Source organism: Herpailurus yagouaroundi, unplaced genomic scaffold, assembly GCF_014898765.1.
Source record: "Herpailurus yagouaroundi ecotype Mexico unplaced genomic scaffold, PumYag 208, whole genome shotgun sequence".
Lineage (NCBI taxonomy): Eukaryota > Metazoa > Chordata > Mammalia > Carnivora > Felidae > Herpailurus > Herpailurus yagouaroundi.
This window is the reverse complement of record NW_024412439.1, coordinates 1,185,815-1,195,847: the sequence shown is the minus strand read 5'-3', so window position 1 is coordinate 1,195,847 and position 10,033 is coordinate 1,185,815. Positions and strand designations below refer to the sequence as shown.

General features: G+C 58.0%; 1 protein-coding gene across 2 annotated transcripts in view; it reads right to left on the bottom strand.

The window, feature by feature from the left end:
- RAI1 (retinoic acid induced 1) overlaps positions 1–10,033 on the bottom strand; it is a 120,452-nt gene that overhangs the window by 27,027 nt on the left and 83,392 nt on the right. Inside the window, exon 1 of one of the 2 annotated variants that reach the window (XM_040453008.1) lies at positions 164–271. The exons of the other annotated variant lie outside the window; for it this stretch is intronic. The gene's annotated coding sequence lies outside the window, so the exon portion shown is untranslated. Of the gene's footprint in view, positions 1–163; positions 272–10,033 lie in introns of those variants that run through there. 2 annotated transcript variants of the gene reach the window in all.

Sequence of the window (10,033 nt, the reverse complement as noted above, 5' to 3'; positions counted from 1 at the left end):
CCTCCCCTGGAGTCCTCTGGCACCGAACGAGGCGAGAGAGCGCGCGCGAGCTTCCCAGCCGGAGAGGGTTATTTTTAACCTGCCCCCCTTTCTATATCTGCCTCTCGGGTTTGCGCGCCCGCCCGCCCGCTCGCTCCACCAGCCGAGGACGCGGGCTCCTCACCTCGCTCGGCGGCTCCGGCCTCTGAGCGCCTCCCCCGGCCCGCGGCCCCCGCCCCTGCGCGGGCATCGCGCGGCTAAATCTCAGCCTGGAAAGGACCGATTAGGAGCCGCGTGCCTTTCTGCGAAATATTGGAACCGGGTGGGGTGGGGGCGGGGAGCCCGGCGCTCTCGTCCCCTCGCCTCCCTCCCTGCTTGCCGTGACTGCGAGAGGCGGCTCCGGCGCTCCCTCCGCAAAACAGGGGGCGGCCAGGCCGGGGCGCCGAGCCCCCCTTCGCTTTTCGCCCTTCACTCCTCAACGCCCACCCTTCAGTCATCGACAAAGCTGGAGCTTCTAACACACCGACCCTGCGGCAGCGGCGGCGCCAAGTGGGGTGCTGCCTCCCCCCATCTCAGCCTCCTCCCTGAGCCACTCCAAACAAACACACCATTTAAACAGCAGCGGGTTTGCACACCAACTTCAAGGCGGACCCCGCCCGTGCCCGTGCCCAAGGCGCACCGGGGGGCCTCTTTCCCCAGCCTGTCTCCCTCCTCTCGGGCTTTGGCCTCCGTAAGGCCCCCTTTCGCCCCTCCCTCCCACTCCCTTCCCCGTCGCGCCCAGCAGCCCAGACCCCTACCCCCACCCCCCTTCCTCTGGGGAATGAGGCAGCAGGAAGTTCACGTCCATTCCCATTACCTTGCTCTCCAAAAGGCCACCCACCCAAACCCCAGCCTGTCCTTACCCCCAAGGGAGGGGGCAGTAGAAGAGCTGGCTGAGCTCAGAACCCCCCTCCAGGCTTTGACTGGATCAGGCACTTGACATTTTCCAGACTCTGCTCACGCCCAATCCTGGAGACCCACAGGCACAGGGCCCCCTAAGGACCCCCTCCTGAATGAGGTGGGGTAAAAGACAGCCGCTGCAAAATACAGGGGAAAACTGTGGAGGAAGTGGTGGGCTGAGAAGGAGGGAAAAGGGCGTTCCAGCGGCAAGGAGCTGCCTGGCTTAGTGGCAGGAAAGAACACAGCGTATTTGGGAATCTGAGCCGGATTTCTCTCCCCAGCTTAGCTGGAAGGTGGGGGAGGGTCCGGCCTCCACCCCATGGGAGCAGCCTCTGGCCAGGATTATGGTAAGCCTGGCAGGCCTGGGGGGGGGGGGGGGCGGCGGGCAGAGGGGGTAAAGATGCATGTGGACCACAGATGTGAGGACAGCAGGTGCCACTGGGCTTGTCTGATGACACCTTTGGGCCAGTAGCTGCAGCTGGGGGGCCCAGCCTGCCCTGGAGGTGAGAGAGAGGCGGCAGGAGAGAGAGGGTCCCTTAGCGCAAGCAGGACCTGGCAGGGCAGAGTGGGCTTCTTAAGGGGCTTCTCCCCCCAGCCAGCCTGGATACTGAGCCCGGGGCCACCCTCAGATCTAGAAAGTTCTCAGTAACCTCAGACTGTCAGCTGGGGTGTAACAGCAGCGGCATCAGACGGCACGCTGTCCGGCCCCCTCCTATGGCCAAGGTGCCTTGATAGATTTTACTTCTAACCCTCAAATTGCCCTTCTAGGTGGTGACGTCACCTCTCATTTCACAGCCGTGGAAACTGAGCTCCAGAGGGGGGAAGGGGCCATTCTGGGGACCTTTCTCAGTCTCCCTGCCTGGGCCCGTGGGTAGGGCCTCAAGCTTGTTTGCTCTGCTTCCCGGCAGCTGGGCATCAGGGAGGTGCCCAGGGGCTTGAGGGCGCAAGATAATGAGGTCCTGGTTTGCTCCTTCGGCAATTTCCCAAAACTGGTTTCCTTGGGAGATAAAAAAAAAAAAGGGCAAGGGGTTGGTGTGGGGGAAACTGGAGAGAGAAGTCACAGTGCCCACCACCAACTCCCTCCACCCAGTTCCTCCGGCAGATCCAGTTACCCAAGGCGCCAGGCCCTGTACTGAGGGTTCCCAGGTGGGGGGTTGGCTCCTGGGGCTGCAGAGTTATTGTAGTGAGGCCTGGAGTCCACACAGGCCTCATTTACTCATCTGTAGCCCGAATATAAATCTCACACAGCCACGTACCATTGCGCTCTTCAAACGCGTACGGCCGTTGTGATGAATAAATTACAAATTCATTTAGGGCCTAGTGGCTCTGTGTGGTTATATCCTCCTGCCCCCAACAACAGACTAACAGCTCCTATTTTGACTTGAAAGGCGTCTCTGGCTCAGGACTGGGTGCTGAGTCGGGGGACCCCTTACCGATGAACAGCTGGGACCGTGGGACTACCTTGTCCACCACTGCCCTGGCTGCCCCCGCCCCTTTCCAGGAAGGAAGCTTCCGTTTCTGGACAAAGCTTGGATGGACAGCGTGATGCCCCCAGAAATCTCTGGGTGGGGGAGGAGCCTGGCCAGCCCCCCGGGACACGTAGCCCGGTGACCACAAGCATCGACCTTTGGGGAAAGTGAACCACCAGCCACTGCCCCAGAGGCTGGTCCGGAGGCGGCCTGGGACCGCTTGCCTCAGGACGGAAAATATTTGCCTTTGGTTTTCAGCTGCCGCCTCATCCTGTCTGATTTCCCTCTCTTCCACGCAGACGTGAAATGTGGAGGTGCTTAAGGGTCAAAACGAAGGGAGGGCAACCGTCAAGAGTCCAGTGTCTGGCCGTTTTAAACAGCACTATTGGGGCGCCTGGGTGGCGCAGTCGGTTGAGCATCCGACTTCAGCCAGGTCACGATCTCGCGGTCCGGGAGTTCGAGCCCCGCGTCGGGCTCTGGGCTGATGGCTCAGAGCCTGGAGCCTGTTTCCGATTCTGTGTCTCCCTCTCTCTCTGCCCCTCCCCCGTTCAGGCTCTGTCTCTCTCTGTCACAAAAATAAATAAACGTTGAAAAAAATAAAAAAATAAAATAAACAGCACTATTTTTCTCCCAAGGTGGAACAGAATACTTTCTGTCGCTATCCGGTGTGCCGGTTTTCTGCACCCCGTGTTCCCTCTGCCCAGCCTCAGGCCCAGCCCCCTCGGGCCTCCCCAAGCCAGAACTCCCTCCCTGCTGGCTTCCAGTCACTCAGCAGCTGGGGGAGAGAGCCTCTTCCAGCCCTACAGAGCTAACTCAGCCTGGCCCCAGCGCTGTCTTGTTCTGGAAGGCTGCAGGAGAATGCTTCCTGGCTTGTTCTGTGGGGCTGGTGATGGCAGGCCTCTCCTGCTCCTGAGAGATGTCAGATTCACAAGGGGCCAGGCCAGCCAGCTGTGAGGGCTCACAGGCGGCTAGCTGTGTGGCTTTGGGGTGCAGGGAGGCTCATCTTCCCCCAATCCCACCCTGACTGTAAATGCCTGTGCCCTGATGCCACACGGCTCTGGGTTCGGATCTCAGTTCTGCGCTCGGCCTGCTGGGTGTCCCTGGGCAATTCACTTAACCTCTCTGGGCTTCATGAAACGTGAAACCTATTCTTACTTACACCGCACTCACAGGGTTGACGTGAGAGGGAAGGATCTGCTGTGTTTTATACGTGGTAGAACCCCAGGGACGGGTGGTAACTTCCAGAGCCTCTGGGCATTGTCCCTGGGGGGCAAGGGCCAAGCGTTGTACTCGTCCTTCCAGGGAACTCTGTGTGTCTGAGACAGAGCAGGTCTTCTGGTAGGTAGGGCCTTATGGGGGATGATGTACCCCCAGAGCCAGGGAAGCTTCTGGGACTGAACGTTAAGTAAGTCCTGTCCACAGACTGTGCCCTGTCCCCCCCCATGGCAGGAGGGTTGTCTTCCTGGATGGAATCTCGGTGTTTCTCATACACTACTGTGCACATCTTAGGAAGAGGCAGATTCTGCTGTGGCGGGCTGGGGGTGGGGCCCAGGATTCGGCAATCAAACAGAGTCATGGGCCTCTCCAGGCAGAGTGAGATCTCGGCTCTCCAACACTTCGGGTCCCGCTGAGTCCTGGAGGCGAGGCTCAGCCAAGGGCTACGGGTCCTGTCCTGTCCTCTTGAGGACCCAGTACAAGGCTCTGGCTCTGTGTCTCTGAGTTCTGCACCTCAGAGCTGAGTCCCTGCGGTGGTCTGAGCCCCCAGGACCCTGCGTTTGGCACCGCTTCCTGGCCGCAACACGCCGATAAAAGGCAGCTTCACACTGCGATTCCCGGCTTCCAGCGCCTCAGTGCCCCCCGTCGGCATAGCGGGAAGCTGGGATAAACTGATCCCACGGCTGCCATTGATGGCTCCCCACACCCTCTTCCCTTCCCAGACCCCTTCCGAAGGTACAACACATCTCAACCCAAGCACTGACCCCAGGGGCGGACCCGAGGGGCTGCAGTCCTGGGGGACCAAAGGTCACCCAGACTAACCACAAACATCAGCCACTTCTTGCTGGCAGCCTTTTGCGCCCGGCACGGTCCTAATAAGCACTTTGCATGTACAAACCTCACCCGCAGGACAGCTCCATGGCTGGGGGCGGGAGCGGGGGGTACTGTTATCACCCTTATTTTATGGGTTGAAGACACTGCAACCCAGAGAGCTGAAACCCCACTGCCCGAGGTCACACCACTGTGAAGGGGTGCAGGGCCCGCAGTGACTAGACTCAGATTCTCCCCAGCCTGGCCCCCAACCGTACATGGGGGTCCGTACAAGGATTTCCTTATGGGGAATACCCAGTTAGATTTTCTAGGCACGGAGCAGCGGTGAGCATGGCATACTGCATCCACCTGGGGATGTGGGGAGAAGCCAGTACAATCTCTCTGGAGAGTTTGGGGGCAAGACAGACCCAAATAAAAAGTGCACGCGCCCTCCGCCCCGCAGTCCGGCTCCCAGCCAGGCCCAGATTCCTCCGCACGGGGCTAGGACTGTGATGTCCTTTGCAGCAGTGAAAAGACTGGAGATCCCCTAAAATGTCCGTGTGAGGGGGATGAAAGAAATACATTTGGGGAATTCCAGAGTGGAGTCTAGGGAGTGAGGAAGGGCCCCATGTATTCAGGGGGTGCAGCCTCCAAGCTGGGGAGGAAGGCACAGGGCAGAAAGTGTGCAGAGATGCTTTGTCGCATAAAAGGGGACGGTGTAGGTTTCCGATTCTGTGTCTCCCTCTCTCTCTGCCCCTCCCCCGTTCATGCTCTGTCTCTCTCTGTCCCAAAAATAAATAAACGTTGAAAAAAAAATTAAAAAATAAAAAAATAAATAAATTTTTTTTTTTTTTTTTTTTTTATGCCGTGAGCATACAACCCTTACAAAAAGGTTTTAAAACTTATTATATGAATGAATGTCCATCCTCTGGGCTATGCAGGGTGGCTGAAGAAGCCTGGGGTCTGCGCTCCAATCTGACATGGCCCAGTCCATGCTGTTGGTCTAGAGGCCAGCAGGTCACGTGACCTCAGATTCCTCATCAGTAGGATGGCCTGAGGCCGGCTGCCGACAGGAGTCAGCGCGCCTGCGTCCTGCAATGGGCAAGATGGGGATCATTCCCCATTTTACAGGTGGGAAACTGAGGCTCCAAGTGGTGGGGACCAAACCTGAATCCCCCTAGAGTCTGGATCATCACTTCTGGGGGCACGGCCTTGGGGGACACAACGTGCCCAAGCTGTGCGGGCAGCAGGGCCGCTGATAAACCACCGGCCGGCGCAGAACTCCCCGGGACCACTCCTGGTGTTGTGTGAGATTGTGTGTTCCACTCCCATTTCTACCACAGTGTGCTTCCTTCAGTCATCAGAACGAAGGCAACACACATTATAAAACTTAAGAGCAGGGGCCATTCTGGGCGCTCATGGGCCCCAAGGGCGTGGCCTGATCGGGAGGCAGTCCAGGACGGTCTGGGGCCGAATCCTGGCTTAGACACACCACTGAGCTGTGGGGCCTCAGCAGGCCACTCCAGCGCCCGTGCCTCAGTTTCCTCATCTGTGAAACAGCAGTATGAGTAAGTACCTCAGAGGGTGGGTGAGAATTAAATGAGAAAGTGGACAGTCATCCAAGCCATGCCTGGCAGAGGAGGGCCCAACAAGTGAGCTGTTATTTCTAAAGGGTAAATATTTATATAATTTTTTCTAACAGAGGGAAAGTTCAGGAAAATCCCTGACTGGTCCTAGCTGGCTTTGGAGGTGGGGGGCGGTGGGGAGCTCCTTGGAGTGACAAGAACCTAGCTCAGCACTCCCCCACGCACCCGGCCCCAGGAGCAGCTGGTCTCCGCCCGGGTGGGCAGGCACACTGTCCTGGCACAGGCAGGCAGTGTGGCCGGAGCGGGGCTGGCCGTCTGTGTTCCCTAGCTGGCACGTCGGGTGGAACAGACTTGGCCGGAGGCCTCTACAGCCCCAGGCCCGTGGAGAGAGGGCTCAGAAAGCCTCCTGTGTTCCACCCGGCTCTAAGGCTGGCTTTTTCCAGACCAGAGCCTCGTGAGTCTTTGGAAAGAACATCCAGTACCCAAGGCCCTGCACTGACTTTCTGTGTGACCCCAGGTGAGTCACCCCACCTCTCTGGGCCTCTGTTTCTTCCCCTGTCAAATGTGGATTGGGACAAGTACCCCCTCCACAGGGTTAAGCAAAGACCCAACAGGAAAATGGACATGCTCTGTCATCATCACCCTCGCAACTAATTTTCACGCAGTGCTTACGTGTGCAGGGCCCTGTTTTAAGAAGCAGCGTGCGTATTTTAACTCCTCTTACAGGTGAGGCAACAGAAGCTCAGAGAGGTTAGGTCACTTGGTCGAAGTCACATAGCTCGTGAGGAGCCAGAAGCAGTATAGTAGGTCAGTAATGGGAAGTCTGACGTTATCGTTATAATTCACGCTACGAAGTCAGGCCTAGGATCTGAAAGCTTCAAACTCCATTCCTGGAGTCCCCGGAGGGAGCACTGTGTTGTAGTTGGCTCTGGTTTTCATGGCAGGCCCTGGGGCAGAAGTTGCTCTCTCGGCACTGGGATTTTGAGTCCCCTATTTCCCGGGTGCCCTCCATATGCAGGGCATCGACAGAGGAGCATTCTTCCCTGCCACAGCATTTTAATTCCAAGAGTAACTGTGTAAGCAATGTATCAGCATGCCCATTTCGCAGACGGCACAATTAAGGTCTGGAGGCAAAGGGAACTTCTTGGTGAGCAGCAACACTTAGACTTAAACTCGGCTCGTCTGGCGCCAAGTCCACTACTCAGGGCAAGGATCCTGGGCACAAGCAAAAACAGTGGGCATCAGAGACCCCCCTGAAGAAGGGAGACTTTTGGACGCTGCAGGGATTCCCAGAAATTTTGCTCTGTCCCATGCACTGTCCTTGGGACATCCGACCTGCTGCTTCTGAGCTTATGCCTTCACTTCACCTCACCGTGAGCCTCCTTACTAGCCACAGGTTCTGGGTGGACCATTTTACAGATGGGGAAATTGAGGCCCGCTGAAAGGCAGGGATTTGCTCCAGGGCTCAGAACCACTTCCGGGTACCTATGGGCTCCTGTCACAGACCACACAGTCCCTTCTTTACCCTCACACCCCCTCCGTGTATTCATCCACCTATCCATCCACTCTCTCACTCACCCACCCTCACGTCCGTCCGTCCATCCGTCCATCCATCCATCCATCCATCCATCCATCCATCCATCCATCCATCCATCGAAGAAGTAGTTACTGAGTGCCTCCTGTGTAGCACAGACGGGCTAAGTACTGAGACAGCCGTGGGCTTTAGAGCCTCTTAGAGAAAGCCGGTAATGCCGAAACACAGGGAAGGCCCCCAAATCATACCTGAGTGGGAACAGCGGATCAGAAAAGACTTCCCAAAGGAAAGCCCTCGCCTGAGACCTGAGGGCAGTGAGGGGGTGAAGAAAGGCCTCTGGAAGAGGAGAGACGGAGGGCGAAGGTAATAAAAACGTGACTGACCATGGCTTGCAAGTTGAACGTGAGTGAGGGGCAGGAGGTGAGAAGCAGGCAGGGCCCACATGGTATAGGCCTTGTGAGCCACATGAAGATCTTGGATATTGTGTGTCGACAATGGGGAGCCATAGAGGGCAAGCAAGGGAGTGAGTGACACTACGGGACACGTGTGTTGTAAGGTCCCGGTGTGGCAGTGGTGGAGAGCAGATTGGTGAATGTGGGGAGAGGGGGCCAGGAAGCAAGGACAGTTTCCCAGGGGCCAGACAGGAAGGGTGAGATTCTAGAAATGTCAGGAACAGAGCACTTTGGGACTCAACGGCCAATTCCAAACAGTGGTGGAGAAGAGGGGACAACCCTCCGGGTTTGTCCAGAGCCCATTCTCCCAACTGTGAGGTGATCCTACCCTCCTGCTCCCTTCAGACCCGCCCCACCAAAGCCTCTCCTGGACGTATCGCTGACCCGAGTCTGGCTCGTGGCTGCCAATGTGTCAGTGCCCGTCAGGGCGAACACCCTTAGGTGGGGCAGATCGCGAGTCTGGATCCCAGCGAGGGCAAGGAGGCCAGGCGGCACAGCGGCTCAGAGCGGACCCCTCCAGGTCCACATCTCCAGCCTCCTGTCCTACCCATGGGCCGGCACCAGCCTCTTCCCTCCCCATCTCACTGCAGGGACAGTGTGGCATCAGGCTGTCTGGGCGTGATGGGACACAGTGATGAAAGGCTGGTGCTGGGGACTTGGGAGGGAGCATGATTCCCATGGGAAAGGGGTACCCAGGGGCCTGGCCCCCCACAGGCCAGCTTTACTGGCAGGTAAGTCCCAGCCAGCTCCTTGGGCATCTGCCCCTCACTGCGAAACAAGCATGGACATGTGCAAACATCAGCAGGGAAACCCCCAAGCTGCCTGACCTTGTGCTTCTGCCCAGGCACTCTCTTTATTTTTATTTATTATTTATTATTTTTTTTCACATTTATTTATTTTTGAGAGACAGAGCATGAGCAGGGGAGGGGCAGAGAGAGAGGGAAACACAGAATCCGAAGCAGGCTCCAGGCTCTGAGCTGTCGGCACAGAGCCCAACGCGGGGCTCGAACTCACGGACCGTGAGATCATGACCTGAGCCGAAGTTGGACGCTCAACCGACTGAGCCCCCCAGAAGCCCCCTAGGCACTCTCTTTATTCCTGTCCCTCCTTTTCAGGCACACATGCCCCTCAAGGACCAGACGGGCCATCAGGTCCACAGGACACACACACCCCGTCCCCTGAGCTCCTTTGTCCCTTACCCCTCCCACCCTCAGACGCGTGGCTGGGAAGATGTTGTTTCTCAAACAAACTGAGTTTCGAGTTCACGCACTGTTCTCTCCCGTGGGGATCCGACTGCTAACTGCGGCCTTTGATGGACGTGAGCAAGCCAGGGGTTCGTGGACTGCATGTTTGTGGAATGAATGAGTGGAGGGTGGGGGATGGGTGTGGGTGGGCGCGTGGGCTGATGGAATGGGATTCCAGCCCCAAGTAAAGCCATGGCTATTTTTGTTAGCTTGAACGAAATGCGATTTCCCTAAGGCTTACGAGAACATGGCAGGTAATTCCCGGGGTCCTAGAAGTCCCCTCTGCAGCCACCTTTCATGATTCCCCGGGCCGGTTCACTCAGAGGGGAGCAGCCCCGCTGGACCCCGGGCTCCTGCCTCCCCAGGTCGTGTCATCCCACATCCTCCGAAGCTCCCCTTTTTGCGCCCTGCCCCCCCGCCCCTTGCGGCTCCCAGAGACCCCTGGGAATTCCCCTGACCTGTAGGTGTCCCCAGGCCGGGGGTCCCAGGGAGCCTCTCCTTGGGAGGCCAGAAGGGCGTGTGAGGAAGGAGGGGCAGGTGGCTGCCAGAGCCCGCCCGGCAGCTTTGCAGAGCTGGAGAGAGCAGGGCGTTTGTCATCTGCTGAGGACAGCGGGGATGGTTTAAGGTGAAATTTAAGCCCATTAGTGCTTGGCTAATGACATCAGCAGAACGGCGAAAATGAAGATGGCAGGGTGTGTGAGCGCCCATAAATTGTCAGAGCTGGCGCCGCCTCCGTCCTTGGGCCTGGCTCCCCGGCACCGCCCGCCCCCCCGGGGGGGGGGGGGGGGGGGGGGGGGGGGGGGGG